This window comes from Pleurodeles waltl, chromosome 11 (genome assembly GCF_031143425.1).
Source record: "Pleurodeles waltl isolate 20211129_DDA chromosome 11, aPleWal1.hap1.20221129, whole genome shotgun sequence".
NCBI classification, from domain to species: domain Eukaryota; kingdom Metazoa; phylum Chordata; class Amphibia; order Caudata; family Salamandridae; genus Pleurodeles; species Pleurodeles waltl.
This window is the reverse complement of record NC_090450.1, coordinates 551189115-551202877: the sequence shown is the minus strand read 5'-3', so window position 1 is coordinate 551202877 and position 13763 is coordinate 551189115.

Sequence of the window (13763 nt, the reverse complement as noted above, 5' to 3'; positions counted from 1 at the left end):
ACCCACAAACTCTTGCTACCTTCAGAATCCCCAAGATGTTCGTATTAAAGGACGCACATTTGGAGTGGAGAGCTTGTGTGCACAAAAAGTTATGGGGGGGGTGTAGGCCCAGCAGCTAAGGGGTTAAGCCTGAGGTCAACTAGAAAACCTAGATGAGGTGATCTATGCTTGTAAGCTAAAGCACCAGACTCTCACACTCAGGCAAGTCTAAGTCTCATAGTTTTCCATAGTTAAGTTATCATCATTCAGTATTTCCAGCACTTCATATGCTTCAATGGTTCTGCCCATTCTTGCATTCAAAACATAATTAATTACAGTCAAGCAGTGACATAGATATCTAGACTGTGTAGTCCGAAATAGACTTTGGGACAAGTAGGAGTAGGAGTAGGAGGTGAGTGGGAAGGGAGAGTTGCAACATGGACTTATAATTTTGCTCACTTTCAATATTTTGTTTTCTCTAATTATGTTTCTCTTGACACCTGAACATTACGGCCCCATTGTCAATTATTTTTTTCTTCCTTTCTTAGCTCAGAAATCATGTAACCATTTGTTTCCAGAGACAGCTTTAGTTAAAACTGGCATTACAATATATGACTTACAAGATGCTGACGTCTCCTCAGAAATAACACCATATATAAATGTCATGCCGGTAATTATCACCAATCGTGGATATACTCCCAATTAACACTTCTGGATTTCTTTCCTCCTTCACCCCTCCATTACTCCAGTCAATCTAACTAAAAAACTCTCGTATCCGCGGCTCAAATTAACTCATAATAATACTAAAACTGTACTCATTATTTAACAATACTAATCCATCACTAATTCTTGTTGGCTTCCAGAGTAGCATGCTACTCATCGAAAAGCGCTTCGACGCTTCGTCAGGGGTAGTAAGCGCTACATAAATACGATTACAATACAATACAATACAATACAATTTGACTATTTTGTAATGCGTTTTGTAAACCTTTTTCTTCGGGAAGCTGCCAGCCCCCTGCCTATACTGATTACAAAAAAAAGTCCTTGTAAACAAATATACTATCAGTATTACAGCACTGCTATATTTTTAGACGGAGCAGAGGTGCTATATGTAGCTCTGCAAAGATGTGCGTCTTTTTTTTTTGCAACTAAGCACCATTTACTTCCCTGTCATGTTTTAGTTCTCCAGACTGCCCACTGTTCAGTCACCCTTTTAATTAGGTGCAGGAAAAGCACACAACCAGGCGGCGGCAGTCTGCTGATTTACTCATTTAGGAGTTTTGTAAAGCGCTGATCCTAGGGAGCGCTGGTGTTGGATTATTACAGTATATCAGCTGGAATCAGCAGAGTGCGATCAGTTATGGAGGCCCTAATCCGATATTCAACCTGCTACCCTATAAAAGTTGAGAACAATTGCAGGCAAACCAGAAAATGTCAGCTTCTCCCTGAAGTGTAAATAGATTGGTTCAGCCCTTGTGTGTGGGCTGAAGACATTCTACAACTGAGGGTCTAGGATTCCAAGCGATTCCGGGCCAGATGTATCAAAGGGTTTACCCATTCTGTGTCTATGGGAAAATGTGTTCGTACATATGGCTCTTCATTCCATATTTCTGTGTTTTGAAGAATCTTTGGGTGACCAGAGGGCAGTTGTTGAGAGTAAGTTTCGAAAGGGTCGCGAGGTTCTAAAGGTACAGGGGTGCTTAACCCAGCATATCTTATGCATGATACAAAACATGTTGAATTTAATTTTCGATTCTCATCTACAACAGGGAGAGAACTTTTTTGGGGGGGGTTCCACAGTCTTTTCTTTGGGCTTTAACAAATCCAGGCCCCCCTTTTCTGGCTCCTTTATAGATGATTAATCAGCTTCTGTGGGAGTCCAGGATAGCTGATGAAACAATAAGCTATTCTTACCATTGCCAGGGCTCTCATTACCCTAATTTGTTATTTCATTTGAAGGAGTGGGAGAAGTCTCCAGAGGTGAAAGCTGCAAAATTCCACTCATGGGCACAAGCTTAACTTGTGGAAGATTACCTAGAGCTTGCATCTGCAGAGCATTCCTGAATTTCTCACTTTTCCTGAAGTGCAAGTTCCGACGCTGGCATGGTTGACGCGTCCGTTTTCTAATTGGATGTGGAATTGTGTGTGTCGGGGATACATATGCGAAGGTCACCTTGTATTGCTTTAGTAAATTAGCAAGAGGGGGCATATAAATGTTCAAAAGAAGGTGGGATAAGAAGAGCATTGAAAACATCTTCACCATACAATGAGAAGTGGCAGACCAAGGTCTTAGAAGTTGTAATCAGCTCAATAAATTATCCTTTTGCCTGTTCACTGCTATTTAGTGTGAAATGCATCCTTGCTTCCAATGTGGGCCGAGGGTGCATTTCACGCTGCAAAAAACACAAAGTTACAAATTTGCACATTACATGAACATCAGCTTCTCGTGTTCTGGTTGTTTGAATTGTCATCTCAATACACACCTAATCTGAAGAAGAATATGACATTTCAGAAAATACATGAGATTAAACTGCTCTAAAGAAAATTTCACCAAGGCCTATCAGCATTCCGGTACTATAAAGTGTCTGGGTAAGCTTGAGCTGTGGAAATAAACAAATAAATACTAATGAAGTAGTAATTGTAAAAGTAATTACAAAACATTGAATCAAATTTTTCCTTCAGTTGCCACTTATAGGCATATCTTTATAATGTGATGTACGTTGACATTAGCTATCTACATATAAGCATTAAAAAAGAAAATTTTCAATTAACATGCACACTATGGGGGTCATTACAACATTGGCGGTAAAAGCCGCTTACCGCCGTGCAGAAGACCGCCAACACACCGCCGCGGCTGCGGAATTCCGCCACAGCTATTACGACCCACTGCTCGGAATCTGCCAAAATTGAGACACCCACACAAGTCCGCCACACCAAAGGTCAGAGATAAACTGTCGAAAACAAAACTTCCACTGTCACACCAACAGAAATACGCCCACACTATCACGATCCACGAATCCACGCGGCGGTCTTTCAACCGCAGTATTCCATTGGCGGTACACACTGCCCCGCTCAAAATACACACACATTGACAAAACACTGCCACATTGGACAATTCAAAATACACACACCTGATACACATACACACACCACTCCCACACACCCATTACAATATAAAACTCACACCCACATCACCCACAAACTCCTACAACCAAAATACCGAAAGAAGGCCAGAGAGAGACACTACAAACTACTACCAAGCATCCACAGGCACACAATACCATCACCCACATAACTTCCACGCACCTCACACAACACACCACTAAATATCACCCCACTTATCACTACACACACCACCCCACACATCACCCACTCCACCCCATGGCACGGCAAAGACACCCCAGGTTCTCTGTGGAGGAGCTCAGGGTCATGGTGGAGGAAATCGTCCGGGTAGAGCCACAGCTATTCGGATCACAGATGCAGCACACCTCCCTAGCTAGGAAGATGGAGCTCTGGCGAAGAATAGTGGACAGGGTTAATGCAGTGGGACAGCACCCAAGAAATAGGGATCACATCAGGAAGAGGTGGAACGACCTACGGGGGAAGGTGCGTTCCGTGGTCTCAAGACACCACCTTGCGGTTCAGCAGACTGGCGGCGAACCCCCACCTTCTTCCCCACAACTAACAACATGGGAGGAGCAAGTCTTGGTGATTCTGCATCCTGAGGGCCTCGCAGGAGTAGATGGAGGAATGGACTCTGGTAAGGCAATGTGTTACTACTATATCCACCACCCTGCCTGCATGCCATCACATACCCCCACCCTTGCCCTCAACCCCATCACTCCAAATCCTCACAAATGTCCCAATATCACAAACCACACATACCAACACCAAGCCCTGCATGCAACAACAAAGCGTGGACACCCATCACCAAAGCAGGGCCACTGCACATACCCATACACCCCCTAAACCACCATCACACAAGGTCCCACACAGGAATGCAAGCACTGGGGTATACGGTCACCCACCCATTGCACACCATGGGACACACAGATGCAATAAACATCCTTTTATACCCCTGCAGGACCCCAACCCAACATCACCGGACAGGAGGGTCCACACACGTCCACACCACCAACAGAAGAGGCCCACAGTGATGACAGCAGCTCTGTCCAACTGGATCTAGATGACCAGCCCGACCCATCTGGGACCTCAGGACAGTCGGTTCCCCTCGCACTGGCAGAGGCCACCACAGAGCTTCCCCCCTCTGGAAACACCAGCACAGCACCCACCCAGCGGGACCATACCTCTGTCCCCAGGACACGTCAATCAGCAGTGTGTCCACCACTACAGGGAACCCAGCCTAACCCACCACCCCAACAACAACAGGGACCTGGGGGCAGTGGGCACACGGTCCAGGGGACAGAGGCCCAGGAACACAGGGGAACTGGGAGGGCTGCTGTGCGACAGGGGGAGGACAGGCCCAGGGAACCCACTCTCCACGAGGCCCTCTCCAACATCATGGGAGCCTACCACCATTCCCAGGAGACGATGGCAACAGTACTGGCCAAGTTTCAGGAGACCAGCGCCTGCAGGAGGAACAGTATTTGGGCTTCAGGGAGGAACTCAGATCCATCAATTCCACCCTGGGCACCATCATAGGGGTGCTGAAGGAAGTCCTCAACACCAGGAGGGACACTATGGCACAACAAGGGGCCCCTGACACTAGCCTGGACGATGAACTGCCCACCACCTCCGCCGGTAATAGTGGACAGGAGGCACCGCCACAGGACCACCACACCAACACCCCACCCCCTGCAGAGGGAGAACCACCCCGCAAACGGTCCCTGAGATCCAGGACAAAGACAGAGAACTATGCCAAGACCCCCGCCAAGAAATGAGACCACCCTGATTGTCATCCTTCTGTCCCACCTTGTCACCTTGTCCATCCTCAAACTGCCCCAGCTCCACTTCCTATGCCCAATTGGGCAATGCACCTGTGAGACTAATAGACTGGACTCTGCCATGGACATTCCTCCACCATCACCCCTCACCATTTTACAGCACGCTCCAATATTCAGCACTTAAATAAACACCCTTAAAGCACAAAACAATCTGGAGTCTGTCTGTGATTTCGAAATAGTGTATTAGCAATAACAGTATCAAAATGCTCTTTCAATTGTAATGTCAATATACCTATGTCACACAGCTCTAGTCCATGAGGAAACAAAGCAGATGTCACACAGTGGGACCCACATCTGTGAAATCGTAAGGGGAAGTGACAACTCAGTGACCATACACTGTGTGAAAACGACAGACGGTAGAGCGGTAGTAGTGTTAAAGTACATGTAGTAGGCAGATTTGTATTCTTACCTGTGTCTCACTGGAAGTATTGCAGGATCACTGAGTTCCTGTTGGCGATGTCCTCTTCTTCTGCTTCCTCATCTTCACTGTCCACAGGCTCCACAGCTGTCACAACACCTCCATCTGGACCATCCTCCGGCAGAAAAGTCACCTGTCATCGCAAAGCTAAGCTGTGAAGCATACAACAGGCCACGATGATCTGGCACACCCTCTTTGGTGAGTAGAATAGGGATCCACCTGTCATATGGAGGCATCTGAACCTGGCCTTCAGGAGGCCGAAGGTCCACTCTATAATCCTCAGAGTTCGTCCATGGGCCTCATTGTAGCGTTCCTCTGCCCTTGTCCTGGGATTCCTCACTGGGGTCAGTAGCCATGACAGGTTGGGGTAACCAGAGTCACCTGCAAATGGCGAGTGGCAACTGTTAGATACACACTAACCTGTAGGGATATCCCCCAGACCCAGACAACCATTCCCACTGACTTGCTTCCAGGTGCTCACCTAATAGCCACACACAGTGCCTCTGGAGTTGCCCCATCACATAAGGGATGCTGCTATTCCGCAGGATGTAAGCGTCATGCACTGAGCCAGGGAATTTGGCATTAACATGGGAGATGTACTGGTCGGCCAAACACACCATCTGCACATTCATCGAATGATAACTCTTCCGGTTTCTGTACACCTGTTCACTCCTGCGGGGGGATACCAAAGCCACACGTGTCCCATCAATGGCACCTATGATGTTGGGGTTATGTCCCAGGGCATAGAAATCACCTTTCACTGTAGGCAAATACTCCACATGAGGTAAAACGATGTAGCTCCGCATGTGTTTCAGCAGGGCAGACAACACTCTGGACAACATGTTGGAAAACATAGGTTGGGACATCCCTGATGCTATGGCCACTGTTGTTTGAAATGACCCACTTGCAAGGAAATGGAGTACTGACAGCACCTGCACTAGAGGGGGGATTCCTGTGGGATGGCGGATAGCTGACATCAGGTCTGGATCCAACTGGGCACACAGTTCCAGGATTGTGGCACGATCAAGCCTGTAGGTGATTACCACATGTCTTTCCTCCATTGTCGACAGGTCCACCAGCGGTCTGTACACCGGAGGATGCCGCCATCTCCTCACATGTCCCAGCGGACGGTGCCTATGAAGGACAACAGCGAGCACAGAGTCAACCAATTCAGAGGTACGTACCCACAGCTTACACAGAACACGATTCATAATCCGAAATTTGCATGTATAAGTGTTGAGGCAAGGCCTAGGTATGTGTGACGCAGATAAAATTAAGCCATGTGGGCCCCTGAAATGGCGGCTGCCTGACCTGTAAAGTGGGACAATGGGATGTGAGGTAACTGCGCTGGCGTTGTACACCGTCGCGGTAGGCGGTCGAAGACCGCAGCGCTATTCTGCATTGGTTAACATTGGGCCCTATGGGTCCCAGGAGCCAATGACGATGTACGCCGGCGGACGTGACCGCCATTTTCTATCTGTGCAATCACTCGATACCTGATCTTCGACAGGACCTACACTGCAAGTGCTGCTGTGACCTCGGTCTGGAAGAGACAATGGCTCGTGCATCTGGGGAAAGGGCCCCTGCCTTCACATCGGAGAAGTTGGAGAAACTCGTGGATGGGGTCCTCCCCCAGTACATGCTACTCTACGGTCCTCCAGACAAACAGGTAAGTACACTGGGAGCATGCTGTATGGGCTCTGCCTGTGTGGAGTGGGGTGGATGAAAGATGGGGGGGGGAGATTGAGGCGTGCATGAAACAACGGTGAGTGCATGTGCCACATGGCAAGGGTAGGGATGGGGGCCAATGACTGTGATGGTGCAGTTGGTAATAACTTTTCTTTTTCCCCTGTACAATTCCTGTAGGTCAGCACCCACCAGAAGAAGGATGTTTGGCGTGCCATCGCCAAGGACTTCCGGACCCTGGGGGTCTATCACAGACGGAGCACCCACTGCCGTGAGAGATGGGAGGACATTCGCCGCTGGAGCAAGAAGACGGCGGAGGCCCAGCTGGGGATGACCTCCCAACGTGGGAGGGGTGCCTGTCGCACCATGACCCCCCTGATGTTCAGGATCCTGGCGGTGGCGTACCCAGAGTTGGATGGGCGCTTGAGGCATCACAGCAGCCACAAGGGGTGAGTGCACCCTCATTCAGCTGATTCAGCGCGCAGTGGAGGTGTCTGAGTGGGGGAGATGGGGTGTGGGTTTCCCTAGGCCAGGGCGAGTGTGCTAGTTAGTTCCCCTTCTTCTGGCAGACCCTGTGCCCCCCCACCCCACCTGTGTACAGTGCCAACTACACCTAGTCAGGCTCCTGTGACATCCATGTGTGCAGATGTCAGACATAGCCTTGTAGGCCCTGTCCCAGAGATTGAACAGTGGACCCCAAGTGCGCAGCATAGTGCAGGGGGCTTCTGTGTCTGTCGTGTCCGCCAACGGTAGCGGTAATGCATGCACTCATCATCTCTTTCTTCTGTCGCCCCCCCTTTTTGTGGTCTCCCTGTTCTTGTGTGCATTAGCATCATCAGGCGGAGGAGCAGTGGCACCGGAGCAGGAGGGAGCTGCATCCCACATGGCCCTGGAGGGCGAGACTACAGACTCGGAATTCACCAGTGGGAGGGAGGGCGAGGGGAGCTCCACGGCAGGGACAGGAGCTGAGACCAGTGATATGGACTCGTCCTCTGATGTAGCTTCCTTGTGGTGGCGGCTACATCTTCGCCCCCCGCATCTACAGGTACAGCCGCCACCCCCCCTACCAGCACCACCCTCCCAGCAGCCCCACAGTCTTTGCCCTGTGCTCGCTCACCCAGGAGGGTGGGCATCACCTTTGCCCCAGGCACCTCAGGCCCTGCCCCAGTCACCCCTGCTGCCCTCAGTAAGGAGGCCATTGACCTCCTCAGGTCCCTCACTGTTGGGCAGTCTACCATTTTGAATGCCACCCAGGGTGTAGAGAGGCAGTTCCAACAAACAAATGCATTCCTGGAGGGCATTCATTCTGGTCAGGCAGCCGTTCAGCGAGCTTTTCAGACTCTGGCCTCAGCACTGATGGCAGCTATTGTCCCTGTCCCTAGCCTTCCCCCTCCAACTTCCTCCACCCAGACCCACACCCCTGTACCTCAGCCTACCCAAAGCACACCATCAGACCAGCATGCACACACGTCAACACACAAGGGAAGCTCTGGCAAACATAAGCACAACTCATCCCACAGGCATTCACGCAAGCATCAGACACATGCAGACACACCAACATCCACTGCCTCCACTGTGTCCCCCTCCTCCTCATCTCCCTCCTCCCTCCCAGTCTCGTCTCCACTCACACCTGCATGCACTACATCTACAGCCACTACTTCCTTCACCAGCACACACACCACCACACCCCGCTCACGTGCAGTCACCACCCCCACTACCATTCACACGTCCCTTGTGTCCTCTTCCAGTGTGTCTGTGACGCCACCTCCCAAGATACACAAACGCAGGCACACACACACCCAACAGCCATCCACCTCACGACAGCCTCCAGTGCATGCACATTCACCCAAAGTCACCAAACGAACACCTCCTACAACCACAACCTCTTCCTCAACTCCCAAACCCCCTCCAGCTACCCGTCCCAGTGTTCCCAAGAAACTTTTCCTGTCCACCCTTGACCTCTTTCCCTCACCTTCCCCACCCCGTCAGTCTCCTAGGGCCCGACTCTTCAGGTCCCAACCTAGCACCTCAGCCACAACATCTCCGGGACCAGTGGTGCCAGTAGTCACTGGATTCTGGAGTGCACCAGGCAGCAGGGCAGCCAGTCTGGCAAGGAGCCACAGCACGGACAGTCCCCCACCTGTCAAGCATCAAAAGTTGGCCAATGCCCAGCGGGAAAGGGGGAAGACTCCAGCCACCAAAGCCGCTCTCAGGGGTACAGGTGGGAGTGTGGAGTCACCTTCCAAGGTGGGGAAGGGGCACAAGAAACTCAGCAAGTCTGGGAAGAGCAGCACGGCGGGGAAGACCGCCATCAGCCCCGCTGCCCAGGAGGCAACCACCATCATCCCCGCTGCCCAGGAGGCCACCGCCATCATCCCCGCTGCCCAGGAGGCAACCGCCATCATCCCCGCTGCCCAGGAGGCCACCGCCATCAGCCCCTCTGGGCCAGAAAGGACCGCCAGCACCAGCCATCGCTGGGCCAGAAAGGACCGCCAGCACCAGCCATTGCTGGGCCAGAAAGGTCCGCCAGCACCAGCACCAGCCCCGCTGGGCCAGACAGGACCGCCAGCACCAGCCCCGCTGGGCCAGAAAGGACCGCCGGCACCAGCCCCGCTGGGCCAGAAAGGACCGCCAGCACCAGCCCCGCTGGGCCAGACAGGACCGCCGGCACCAGCCCCGCTGGGCCAGAAAGGACCGCCAGCACCAGCCCCGCTGGGCCAACAGGACCTCCGGCACCAGCCCCGCTGGGCCAGAAAGGGCCGCCAAGCACCAGCCCCGCTGGGCCAGACAGGACCGCCAGCACCAGCCCCGCTGGGCCAGAAAGGAATGCCAGCACCAGCCCCGCTGGGCCAGACAGGACCGCCAGCAGCTGAGTCGCTGCCAAGGACCCCGCCGCAACAAGCACCGCTGAACAGGACACCGCCGCCACAAGCACCGCTGAACAGTACACCGCAGCAAAAAGCACCGCTGAATAGGACACCGCCGTCACAAGCACCGCTGCCAAGGACACCGCTGCCACAAGCACCGCTGGCCCATGAGCGCCAAGGGCACTGACGCTACTGTGTCCGCCATAAGCAAGATGAAGCACTCTGGGCACAAAGCCCCCTCCAGAACCACCAGTGGAGAAAGGCATCCACTACCTCTGTCCTTGGCAGGATGAAGCACTCTGGGCACAAAGCCCCCTCCAGAAACAGTGGAGATTTACATCCACTACCTCTGTCCTTGGCAGGATGAAGCACTCTGGGCGCAAAGCCCCCTCCTGAACCAGTGGAGAAAGGCATCCACTACCTCTGTCCTTGGCAGGATGAAGCACTCTGGGCACAAAGCCCCCTCCAGAACCAGTGGATACTTTTATCCACTTGAGAGACTGTGGCTTTGCACTCCCCAGGATTGAACAGTGGGCAAACCACCCACTGTAGAGACTTGAGAGACTGTGGCTTTGCACTTCCCAGGATTGAACAGTGGGCAAACCACCCACTGTATAGACTTGAGAGACTGTGGCTTTGCATTCCCCAGGATTGAACAGTGGGCAAACCACCCACTGTAGAGACTTGAGAGACTGTGGCTTTGCACTCCCCAGGATCGAACAGTGGGCATGGGGCCCCCTCGTGGATTTGGCGTCGTGCACTCAACCGTCTGAGGTGCCCCCCCTTTCCCTTCCCCCTGAGGTGCCTGTTTTCTTGCTATCTGATGCCCCTGCAGTGTTCTCTCCGTCATGTTCGGGTATTGAGTGTGGGCCTCGACCATGCCGTATGGGCCCAGTGTTCCACGGACTTCAATGGAGCAATACCTGGACTACTATTCTTGGTGTATATATTTGTTAATAGTGTATATATATTTTTTTCGTACTGGATTTTAATATATTACAATGGTTACACTCATTTCCTTTTGTCTTTGCATTCTTCAGGGGGGTTTGGGGGGTGTAACTGTAATGTATCATGCTGTATTAGTGTGTGTGTTGTAGTCGGTGAGGGTGGGGGTGTTGCGTGTTACGTGTGTGTGTCCCTGTTTTTTCCCTTCCCCCTCCCCTGTGTCGTAGGTGCAGTAATCACTGTGGTCTTCGCCGCCGGCATTCGTGCTCCTGGTAGAGGAGCAAGAAGATAAGGGCAGGGAAAATGTCCAGCGCTGGTTCCATGGCGTCCTGGTTCCTAATGGGGAGTGTAGAGGTGAGCGTTTTCCCTTCGAAGTCCTGTTTCCGCCGTGTTTTTGTTCGCGGTGAATCCGCCCCCGAAAAGGTGGCGGATTGGTAGGTTGTGATACTGTGGGCGGTACATTGTCCTCCGCCTGTCTGTTGGCGGTGACCGCCATGCTGTTTGTTTGTACCGCCGTGGCGGTCGGATTGTTAAAGTGGCTGTCTTTGTTGGCGGTTTCCGCCACGGGCGTAATTCCATTTTTTTTTCTGCTGGTCTGTTGGTGGTCTTAAGGCCACTTTAACACCGTCCTCCAGGTTTGTAATGACCACCTATGTGTCACAAAAATGCACAAGGTTAACTACATTTACGGTGGAGTTTAAAAACAATATTCTAAGAAGCTGCCTATTTTTATTCTCACTATAATGTATACAATGGAAATTCAAATCTATTGCTCGTTTAGTGTTAAAGGAGCAATGAGCTACTGCCGCCTGGGGAAGGAAAGACAACCTGTTTTATTTGGCATAGCAAAGTGTATGTTGGCTCCGAAAATACTGAGACAGTCTGTGGAATATTTCACCTAAGTTCTTGGCAGGGTGGAGTCCGTCTACTACTCACAACTGAATAACTTGGGCTCATTTCAAATTTAGTGAATGAGATACTCCAGCAAGACATCGGACCTATTGCAAGTGCCATAGGCTTCAATAAACCTTTAATGCACATGTAATATTCCAGACTAGCTGTCATCCAAGTTAGTGATGAAGTATCCTATTCACCAAACTTTAAATAACGCACTCTGTTCAAAAGGGGTGGATATGAGTGGTACCTGGACTGAAATATTTGCATTCTGTATGATATACCATGTCATCACACGTTTTGGTTCCCATATCTGGAAAGCCAAAACACTGTCCGTTTTTTAAAGGTGAGTCATTGAGGTTTAGTCTGCTTCAGAACATTGTTCTCTTGATCACATCTGTTCTGGGTCCTACCTGAAGAGGGGTCAGAGAGAGTGGGAGAAGGGGGGAAATGATAATTAGTTGTACACTCATGTTTGCATCACTTGACAGATCTAAAATGTCAACATTCAGATTTAGCAAAAGATCTACATGAGTAAGTTTGTGATCCAGAAACGATTGTTATAAGGTATTGAGGCTTTGAAGTTGACTGATCCCCAGTACCTTACATGTGGAAACAATAAAGTGGCTGCCTCAGGATGGTTCTCTCCTGAATTATGTCACAACCCTAGGGATGGGGTGTGGTTTGCCAATACTGCAGCCCTGAGACTGGGTGTGGGCTCATCAAAATGGACCAATCTAGTGTAGGGGTGGTATACATAGATCAGAAAAGGTGCAGACTGAGCAAGTATTTGCAATAGGTCTCGCGTTTGCTCAAGTTAGAGCTATTAGCATTGTAAAACCCTAACTGGACTTTTTCTTGCCACTTAAATTGAAAATGAAAAGTAAAACACTTGACATAAGCGTGCCAGTTCAAAGCGCCGTGGCCATCATGAGCGCAAAGGAGAGGCACAAAAAGAAAAAGAAGTTTGCTTGCAGTCACACTATCAGCAAACGTGCAATTTTCCATACAGCAGGGTGGGTGTCCAAGGCGTAATAAAACCGCGAGGAGGGACAAACACAAAGCATTTACCAATGGTAACAAAGGATTTTTGTAAGGCAAGCCCACGAACGAGTGAAAGTGGTGGGCGTGGTTAAAAGCCCATAATGCTCACTACAGGTCAAAGCACTTGCGCGCTCGACCTGAAAAGGGGGTGCATCTATCTCAAAGGGAAGGAATTCTGCCTAAATATACACGACCGTGACATGAGATAATGCAACTATTCTGCTGGATGTTTTCTCCCTGGTTACAGTGTAAAGTTTGTCTCGTTGCCATGGGAGCTCGATGTAGCTAGTATATCTAAGCAGCACTATCCGTGTGTTTCTCAATAAAACATGCCGCAGAAATACCTGTGGTACTTATCTGGTGAAATGTACAATGCAAAGACTCGTGGACCTGGAAACTCAGTAGGATTAAATAGCCGTGCTGCAAATATTTACTAAATTAATGTATTATGTATGCAGAGGTTCGCTTGACACCTGGGTATTAGTTGGTGAAAAGAAATCGAGCCACGCAAATATTTGAACAAACTAGCAACATGAAACAAATGTGTGTTCATAGCATTTTCTACCAAAGATGGCAATCTCGTAGGATAATTGTTAAAAGCACGCCAGGCCCCCTGCGTGGTTGCTGCACGGAATGTCATTACAACATGAATCAATTATGAACGAAGACGACAGGGCCCGGGAAGCTCCGGAAAACTTGCTACTCATTAACGCTTAAGAAATCATTTCCACCCGAGCCTGACACCGCCACATGCCAGGAGACAATACCTTCCTCTCAGTGAAGTACTGAAAAAGGAAATTTTGCCTACAGCAGATATATTTGTGCCCATTAGAATTCTCACCATGTTATCGCGAAGGTGAACGGCCAGCGTCCACGGTGGCCTCGTGGCAGTAGGAAAGGAGCTAGCTGCATGTTAATGCCCTCTTCGTGCATGTGCTCCTGAAAATCAGTCCTGTGGGAAAAACA